This window comes from Phalaenopsis equestris, unplaced genomic scaffold (assembly GCF_001263595.1).
Source record: "Phalaenopsis equestris unplaced genomic scaffold, ASM126359v1 Scaffold000299, whole genome shotgun sequence".
NCBI classification, from domain to species: Eukaryota; Viridiplantae; Streptophyta; class Magnoliopsida; order Asparagales; family Orchidaceae; genus Phalaenopsis; species Phalaenopsis equestris.
Window position 1 is genome coordinate 72,999 of NW_018164741.1, and position 10,890 is coordinate 83,888.

Below are 10,890 nucleotides of genomic sequence, written 5' to 3' on the forward strand. Positions count from 1 at the left end.
AGCCAAATCCCTCACAACACTCAAATGAACCACAATTGAAAATGGGTTACCAAATTCAGCTAGAACAGGGGGAAAACCATGAATAACATGAAGAGCAAGATAATGGCTAAGCACCACCAGGGCGCCAATCCAGGATACGCCTGTAGGGCAAGCTTTGGATGAACCAAAATCTCACAAGTCTAAACTCCTCTCTACCCATCCCACACAAAAAAACCCCTATTTATAAAATGCTCGACTCACCTAATAATAAGTTCATCATCCTAAAACATAGAGATATTGAAATAAAACTCTAGAACCCGCATCATGGTGGTTGGCGGCGGGGGTGGCTAACAGCAGAAGGGTTGTGGGAGGCTGCTGCTAGTGGCGAAAAATGGCTAGAGGGCAGCAGTTGCGAGTGTTGAGTGTTGGCGGCAGCGTACAAGCAACAATGGCCGACATAGGCAAGAGGGCAATGGCCTATTAGCGGCAGGTTGCAGGGGTTGACGATGTCATGCAACACTTTATACAAAAAGTACTTAAAATTTGCCCAAATCCAACTAATTCCAAATACATTGAAAATGAAAAAGAGAATTAACTCCAAATGCATTATAATTTACACTACATTTGGAATTCATCCGATCAAACACCCAAATCTTTAAAACTCCTACGAAAAGAATGCAGCATGGTACATTTGCAACAAACTAAACAGCCTATAACTAATAAAGGATTTCATGTCCTATCAAGTGTATCTTATATAATTCACCAAACAAAAGGCTTGGGCCATTAGAGAATTTGAATTTGATGGGCCGTAATTTAATAGTGAGAATTTCGGATGAACCCGCCAACCATAATTTAATAGTGAGAATTTCGGATGAACCCGCCAATTAGAGCTCCCCTACATAATGGTTATTTTGCAATGTCATTTGGGGGCCACACAACCCAATCAAAAAACATATACCCACATCCTTACTGATATTAGATTTAAGAATGATCATAAAAATATAATTGATATATACTAATTCCTATGAGCTTAAATTAATATTAAATTTATCACCATTAGCAAATAATTGTGAAAAATGAATAAATTGAGTGGCTTAAGCCGGAAATTTTACTTGAATTTTTCATATGATTTGTATTTTCCTTCTGCTTTTTTGTATTTAGGCCAAAAAAATTACTTTAAAATTTGAAGTATTTTGATCATTACTATCCACTTCAATTGAGAATTGTTGTCAACAAGGCCATCATTGGGATGAATTGCTTGAAGCATTATTTGTATTTGAAATTGAAAATTTTCCCTTGAGAGAGAACCTCGTTAGTTACGATGTATAATGACTACACCCATCATAAAGGTAAGTCACTCGAACTTTGTTGTTTTGAACATTTTCAACACTGTCAGTTTTCATGTGGAGGATTGAGTTTATAAGTACACGTATGATTTGAGTTCATTCGGAAGTTGACTGCATAATAGATACCATCGACTCTACTCCATTATGTAGAGGTTCAAATATAAGTGGCTAGAACTTGTGGTTACACCATATAGGCACCATATCAAAAGTTAAGAGTGCATTCAAAAAGATTAATAACCAGCAGAACTCGAACCCAGTCAATCAGAATTTAATAGCGGATTTGAAAATCAATTAATCATGTATTTACCCATGTAATGAGCATAATCATTTCAAGTCAAAATCATAAAGGGTTAATATGCTATCCTAATTGAATTGAGCAAAATATTAGAAGCTACTAGAAATTTTCTTGGATCCATAATGGATACAATTATCAAAATCTCATAATAAGGGGAATCCTATCATTAAAATTTCTTCTAAAATCCAACAAAAATACACTTCGGTCTCCTTCCCTGATGATAAATCAAAAGTAAAATAATAAATGCATTTGAGAGTATCTATATTTACTCCATATAGGGATGTAAACAGGACGAGTGAACTCAAGCCACCCCCAGCAAAAGCTTGAGCCAAATAAATAATTAAGTTTGAGCTGAAGCTCGAGCTTAATTCTATCAATTCAAGCTAGCTCACAAGCAAGCTCATTTATCATCAAATAGAATTTTGACTGAAATGACAAAAATAATGAGTAAATAAAAGAGAAATTATAAGAAATCAATTGATAAAAAAAAGCAAAGGCTAACTATTAAATATTTTTAATAGTTAATACATTAAATTTTAAATTTTATTATACCTTAAGAGCATTTTAGATTAATATTTTTCTAACCAATCATGCGCACAAGCTAAACGAATCGAGTAGGAGCGAGTACAAGGTTGACTTGAGTTAAAAATCAGCTCATGAAGAATTTAACAAATCGATACCGAGCTACCTTAGCCCATCCGCAAAAATAAGCATATAAATAGAAACATAAATAAATAAATCAAGCAATAACTATTTGTTCTACACTCATGATAATCGACCATTCATCCTCTAACCCAATTTGCCAAGCATAGTACATTTTAAGTTTGATTAAAACTTCCATTGAATAAATATCATATCAAATCTATCCATATGATTGCACTAAAAAGCTCACACTAGTAAAGATAAAGCACATATCTACGAACTAGAAGATTTGCCAAACTAAAATATCACCAAATATATATCACAATTGCAACCTAAGCCTAAATATTCCCCAATAGCTAAGGTCTATTTGGAAATTTTTTTGCTTTTTTTTTTGTTTTTATTTTTAGTTTGTTTTGTTTTTTGTTCTTAGAAAACGTGTTTGGTACTGTTATGATTTATCTATTTTTAAAAACAAAAAAAACACAACATGTTTGTTTGGTTTTTTTCTATTTTTTTTAAGAAAAAAATTATACTTTTTAAAAAAATTAATAAAACATAATTGACATTTACGAATTTGTCCAGCGGCATCAAATGACAAAATAGACCATGTGAATACGTCCAGAACGCCGACTTTGCCTAGGATGAACACTCATGTTTTTAGGCTTTCGTGCACGAATTAGTAACTCTTAAACTAAGGCATATACTTAAAATAAAATTAAAAATATATTAAAAAGCGCTTTAAAACCCAACAACATCCCCCTTTTTTTCATTCTCATGATGCCCTAGCACCTCTTTTTCTCACCGCTCGCTCCCCTCTTGGCCCGACGTCGCTTGCCTCCATCACCTCGTCGGCCTCCCCTCTATTGTCGGATCTCTTTTGTCGTCGTAGACCCAAGCCTCCACTCACAAAATACTCGATGCCCTAGCCCCTCTCTTTCGCGAGAAACCGCTCCCCTTCTCTCGACTCCCTCTCACACGCTGCTCGTGCCCGGGGCCCTTCGTCGTCCGTCACTCCTCGCCGGCGAGTACCAAGCCCGCTAGAAACCCGGAGGACCCTCATGTGCTCTCATGGTTATTGTCTCTCACTGTTGAAAAAAAATATTTTCGAAACAGATAAAAACATGTTTTTCGTGTTTTTCGTGTTTTAAAAACAACAGCGTTTCATTTTAAAAATAAAATTTAGAAATAAAATGAAAAACAGATAAGCAAATACTGTTTTTTGTTTGTTTTTATTTTTTGTTAAAAAAAAAAAAAAGGCATAAAACAAAAAATTGGTCCAAAATAGCCTTTAAGTCTATGAGTCATGAGCTATAAATCACACCTAATAGACCATGAAATTCTTTGTTAGCCAAGATTTTCTTAAAATTAGCTCATTCAACAAGTTTCTTTCCCAAAGTTTATAAATTTTCCTTAGAAAATAGAATCAAAGTTGGTGACGAGGATCATTTAGTCAAACTAGGCCAATGATCTCCTTAATTGAGTAAACTAAGGTTGATTAAATTATAAGACGAAGGAATCATAAGGTTTTATCAATTTTTCCATCATTTCCGAAATATTGCCTCTGAGTCAATAAGGCACCTCTCTTTTTCCTTAATCAAATACTAAAAAAAGCATCATTAAAAAATTTTTTGTCATGTTCGCAATTCCCACAAGAATTTTGACATTTTTATTTATTTCCTATTTAAAAATTTCATTTTTTTATTTCCGATTTCTTTAATTTCTAATTAGGTATTTGATATTCAGAGTTGTTTATATATGGGTGCATTGGGTCGTTGAATTTTGACTTTTTGCTATGATTTGCTTTGGGGCAATCATCAGCGTCTCCTAGGGTTCCAAGTGATGCTCCCACTGTATCTTGGTCTCCAAGTGATTTTTATCCTTCCTATACATTTTCCCCAATCATTCCTACAATGCTCCCACATCCCGTTCATTGTTTTCCCCGCTACCTTCCCCTTGAGGTCATCTCTTCTCCATTGTAACCCACACCTTCCAGCCTGTTGGCCGACCCCCTTGCCACCTCCACGGAGGTCAAAACACCAAATATGCACCACCTGCACACTAGATCCAACCCTAGTTCTAGTGTTATGTTGCTTTGTTGTTTTGTTGCGATTTCCAATTTCTTAGCTATTGTAATTTCAGATTTTTAAGTCGGTAATAACATTATTTTTCCATTGGGTGTTTGATAAATTTCGACATCATTTGGCATGAGAGCTAGCCCGACACCCCTTGTTGATTTTCAAAATCAGCAACCCTAATTTTTTTTATGCAACCCTAAATCAGCCACATAAGCCCACTTTCACGTCCCAAACCTAAACCCTACCCAAGCCACCAAGGAAACAAGTGTCGGAAGCCATCGAGAACTTATCATGAAAGAGATGCAACGGGAAATCAGCTGAATTCAACAAATAATCGCAGAAATTGAAGAAGGGGCCCTCTTTTACCTCCAAAACATAAAACCTAGCCATGCCCCCAGCAGAGAAGTGTCGAAAGCAGATCGAAAACTTATCATGGAAAAGATGCAACGGAAAATCCAACTTCAGCAAATACTTGTTGAAATTGACGAAGGGACCCATGAAAAGATCGTCGTCGATCGTGATGGTGAGATTCAGAGAGAAGTTGGAAAATCTAAATCACTTCCATAGTGATGATCACAGTGAAGAGGAGAATAGGCCACAGCGTTTTGGGATTCAAAATCAAAAGATGCCTAGAGTGACTTTTGGAGAACATGGAGACATTGGGGTGAAGGTAAACTTACTAGATTTCGATGGGAGAATGAATCTGGATGATTTTATTGAGTAGTTGCAGACAATTGAAAGTATTTTTTTAGTATAAAGAGATGCCAGTTAACAAACGAATAAAACTTGCTGCCATAAAATTGGAGAATAACATCTCTCTGTGGTGGGAGAATCTGATGATGTTTGGTACTGTTATGATTTATCTATTTTTAAAAACAAAAAAAACACAACATGTTTGTTTGGTTTTTTTCTATTTTTTTTAAGAAAAAAATTATACTTTTTAAAAAAATTAATAAAACATAATTGACATTTACGAATTTGTCCAGCGGCATCAAATGACGAAATAGACCATGTGAATACGTCCAGAACGCCAACTTTGCCTAGGATGAACACCCATGTTTTTAGGCTTTCATGCACGAATTAGTAACTCTTAAACTAAGGCATATACTTAAAATAAAATTAAAAATATATTAAAAAGCGCTTTAAAACCCAACAACATCCCCCTTTTTTTCATTCTCATGATGCCCTAGCACCTCTTTTTCTCACCGCTCGCTCCCCTCTTGGCCCGACGTCGCTTGCCTCCATCACCTCGTCGGCCTCCCCTCCGTTTCATTTTAAAAATAAAATTTAGAAATAAAATGAAAAACAGATAAGCAAATACTGTTTTTTGTTTGTTTTTATTTTTTGTTAAAAAAAAAAAAAAGGCATAAAACAAAAAATTGGTCCAAAATAGCCTTTAAGTCTATGAGTCATGAGCTATAAATCACACCTAATAGACCATGAAATTCTTTGTTAGCCAAGATTTTCTTAAAATTAGCTCATTCAACAAGTTTCTTTCCTAAAGTTTATAAATTTTCCTTAGAAAATAGAATCAAAGTTGGTGACGAGGATCATTTAGTCAAACTAGGCCAATGATCTCCTTAATTGAGTAAACTAAGGTTGATTAAATTACAAGACGAAGGAATCATAAGGTTTTATCAATTTTTCCATCATTTCCGAAATATTGCCTCTGAGTCAATAAGGCACCTCTCTTTTTCCTTAATCAAATACTAAAAAAAGCATCATTAAAAAATTTTTTGTCATGTTCGCAATTCCCACAAGAATTTTGACATTTTTATTTATTTCCTATTTAAAAATTTCATTTTTTTATTTCCGATTTCTTTAATTTCTAATTAGGTATTTGATATTCAGAGTTGTTTATATATGGGTGCATTGGGTCGTTGAATTTTGACTTTTTGCTATGATTTGCTTTGGGGCAATCATCAGCGTCTCCTAGGGTTCCAAGTGATGCTCCCACTGTATCTTGGTCTCCAAGTGATTTTTATCCTTCCTATACATTTTCCCCAATCATTCCTACAATGCTCCCACATCCCGTTCATTGTTTTCCCCGCTACCTTCCCCTTGAGGTCATCTCTTCTCCATTGTAACCCACACCTTCCAGCCTGTTGGCCGACCCCCTTGCCACCTCCACGGAGGTCAAAACACCAAATATGCACCACCTGCACACTAGATCCAACCCTAGTTCTAGTGTTATGTTGCTTTGTTGTTTTGTTGCGATTTCCAATTTCTTAGCTATTGTAATTTCAGATTTTTAAGTCGGTAATAACATTATTTTTCCATTGGGTGTTTGATAAATTTCGACATCATTTGGCATGAGAGCTAGCCCGACACCCCTTGTTGATTTTCAAAATCAGCAACCCTAATTTTTTTTATGCAACCCTAAATCAGCCACATAAGCCCACTTTCACGTCCCAAACCTAAACCCTACCCAAGCCACCAAGGAAACAAGTGTCGGAAGCCATCGAGAACTTATCATGAAAGAGATGCAACGGGAAATCAGCTGAATTCAACAAATAATCGCAGAAATTGAAGAAGGGGCCCTCTTTTACCTCCAAAACATAAAACCTAGCCATGCCCCCAGCAGAGAAGTGTCGAAAGCAGATCGAAAACTTATCATGGAAAAGATGCAACGGAAAATCCAACTTCAGCAAATACTTGTTGAAATTGACGAAGGGACCCATGAAAAGATCGTCGTCGATCGTGATGGTGAGATTCAGAGAGAAGTTGGAAAATCTAAATCACTTCCATAGTGATGATCACAGTGAAGAGGAGAATAGGCCACAGCGTTTTGGGATTCAAAATCAAAAGAAGCCTAGAGTGACTTTTGGAGAACATGGAGACATTGGGGTGAAGGTAAACTTACTAGATTTCGATGGGAGAATGAATCTGGATGATTTTATTGAGTAGTTGCAGACAATTGAAAGTATTTTTTTAGTATAAAGAGATGCCGTTAACAAACGAATAAAACTTGTTGCCATAAAATTGAAGAATAACATCTCTCTGTGGTGGGAGAATCTGATGAAGGTGAGGTAGAGAGAAGGCAAGAGCAAAATAATCTCATGGGAAAAGATGAAGAAGGATATGCAGATAAATTATCTACCCCCACACTAACGCCAACACATGTTCTTAAGGCCACATCACTTGTATCAGGGGGAGTTGTTAGTAGAATAGTTCAAATTAAAGTCTGAATAATTCATGCAAAAATGTGAGCTAAGGCAGCCAGAGAAGAACACCATAGTCACATATTAGAGAGGTCTAACGTCAGCCATCAACCTTGTTGTTTAGTTGCAACCTTATTGGCCATTAAGTGATGTACAAATATTGGCCCTGAAGAAGGAGAAACAACAAAACCAGACCAGAACCCTGCCGCCATTTTGATAGTCACCAACGGTAGGAATAGCCAGTAGGAGTACACCTGAGAAAGGTGTAAAAACTGTCCTAAAAGATGTTAAAATTGATTAGAGTGGGAAGAAATCCGAAAAAAACAATAAACCTGGCATAGTACACACAAAGAAGTGTTTCAAATGTCATAGGCTTAGAAACATCGCCTCCAGTTGCCCTACTACCAGAGTTGTATCTTTCACTGAGCAAGGAATAATAGAAGAACTGGACAATGGTATTAAAAACATAGAAGATAGTGAGGATGGCAGGAGTACTAGCTTCCAACTGATGAGAGCACGAAGAAATTCACGTCCCAGCCTGAGGCTTGAAATTAACCAAAACAGAAATGGACGGTCGGACGCTGAAAATCGATTTTTTACTATTTTATTTCTATCACTAACAATTTAATATTCAGATATTCATGAAAGAACAACTAAAGAAAGCAATTTGATTAACAAGTAGAAATTTGTATCATTGCAGTTGTTGTTCTCGCCTCCTATACACATTGGTCCTTTCTATTCATTTTGTTCAAAAGCTTAAAACCTAAAAAATATTAAAACAACATAATGAGTTACTTAAATATAACTCATGAGTAATCATACTTCTAAACTACATTAACCCAAGAAAAATAAATCACTATGTATGCTAGTCATTTACATCTCTATAAGAAATCTTATAATATACTAGTCATTCATATTTTTATAAAAAATATTATATAAACTAATGCATGTATCAATGATTTCCTAAATTAAAATACTCAAATCCACTATATACATTTACTTAGACTTTATATTCTTTACATACACATTTGTATGTTTGAGGATGACCGTCAACAAAACCTAACACACCCCTGACAAATATTACCCTATCGGCCCAACGATTAGCAATTTAGCATCACAATTATCCTGAGTGAAAAGTCTCTCACCTGCCCCTGACTGATATTAATTCATCGACACAACAATTAGGAATGTAAACATCACAATTATCTAGGGTGATAAACTTTGTCTACTCACCCCTAGTCACTATTGTCTCGTCGGCACAGCGATTAATGATCTAACCATCATAATTGTCTGGGATGGTCAAAAAATCTCTACGCGTGCGAGTGCACTAGCGTCCCCTGCCTATACTATTAGAGGGAGAACTCCCCTGAACATGTGCATACAAGCATTCATATATAAGTTGTTTCATTCTTCATAACATGTATTCTTTTGAGGCATCTTCATTCATCTACTAACATGCATACTTACTCTGTTGCGCAACTATTCATTATACACATCTCTTATATTATTCATATTTTTTTATCTCATGCATATCTCTTATATCATGCAAATATTTCCTATCATTTATATCTTTCATATCACGTATTATACAAAAGCAATGCTTAAACTTAAAGAAAAATTTTATAAGATGTGGTGAAACCTACAATGCTTTATAGTGCATAATGTTGCCCTGTAAAAGAGAAGCATAAAATTAAGTGTTGTTGAGATGAGAATGATCGGGTTTTGGCTTTATACTTAGAAACAAAATGTGAACGAATATATCTGTTAGAGTAGCTCCGATGGTAGGCAAGATTAGAAAGAGTCACCTTAGATGGTTTGGTCACATTAAACGTCGAGCATCTGACGATCTAATTAGGAGAGTAGATGTTCTAGATTTGACTGATGTTAAAAAAGGTAGAGGTTGACCTAAAAAGACTTGGGCATGTTGTATAGAAAATGATCTTAATTTGTGATAGCTAATGAAAATATGACACTTAATCGGACATAATAGAGAAAAATGCTTCATATAGCTGAACCCACTTAGTGGGAAAAAGGTTTGTTGTTCTTATTCTTGAAATATTTGAATATTATCATTATAAATTTAATTGAACTTTAACTTTATAATTTTCTTATCTGAACAAGAACTTTAACAATTTCTTAAATAAAATTTAGTTTATTATTATTATTATTAATTTAATTTTGTCATTACTTTCGTAGCATCACTAAAGTTATAACTATATTTAATTTTATCATTACTTTCGTAGCATCACTAAAGTTATAACTATTCTATGCATTGAATGTATATACATATATTAATATTTTCCTTAATTATCTTCTAATAATTTTCATCTCCTTCAAATATAATAATACATCATCACCATAATTTGATTCATTATCGTGTTTTTTTCATTCAATGATCACTGCACAGTTTTTTTAATATTGTTAATGATTAAAATGCCAATTTAACTCTCCAATTCATTTGTCCACTTACCTTTTGTTTAAATTTATTGGCTAATAAATAAAAAATCAAAGACTTAGATTAATTAAACATCATGTTTTTCTTGTAATATAAAATTTAGCATGCTTGAAAAAACTTTTCGGTTTTACGTAATTCACATTAAAGAATAATGAATTAAAAAGCCAAATACTTCTGTAAATTATTAAATCAAATACTATTTAAAACTCACTTTTAAAGTTTGTTCAACATCTAAATTTTCATTGATCATTTTCTATTATCTTCCTCTTGGTTTCTCATTTTACTCATTTTTTTATAGTTATTTTTCTTGCAAAATCCTAACTAATAATTTATATATACAATCATTAGTTAATTCTAAAATTTTTAGTTTAATCTTGAATAAATAAAAATATCTTATATTGAAATATTGACTATTATATATTACACTTTTGGAAAATTTTGATGTTACCTGACCCAGCCGAAACGATCAAACCCACTAAGATCTTCAATTTGATCCCTATTCTCACATGCCTGCTCGCACAGTCACTGCGAGCACGATTCACGCACCCTCTCTCCACCTAGGCTCCTTCATAGGGCTCACACATGCTCATATGCTCCTTATTCCTCCTCTCTTGTTTATCATCGTTTACCCAAGGTTGAGTGTTGCGGCTACTCAACTGCTCGAACACGTCTACTCTAGGATGCATCTATTCGCGTAAGGGTGTCGATCCAGCGCCCGATCAACTCAAGCTTCAAGCTTATCCCTGCGCCGGTCTCTCCCAATCTCTTTCCGTCTCCCTCTCCCTCACTTGTCCCTTCAGTTTCATACAGAGGAGTTGTACCATCACCTTCGTCCCCTTCTCAATAATGAGGTACTACTATTATCGGTTTGGCAAACCGAAACTAGGCAGTTTTGAGTCTCTCTCTCTCTCAACCAGACATTTTAGTAAATATGCAC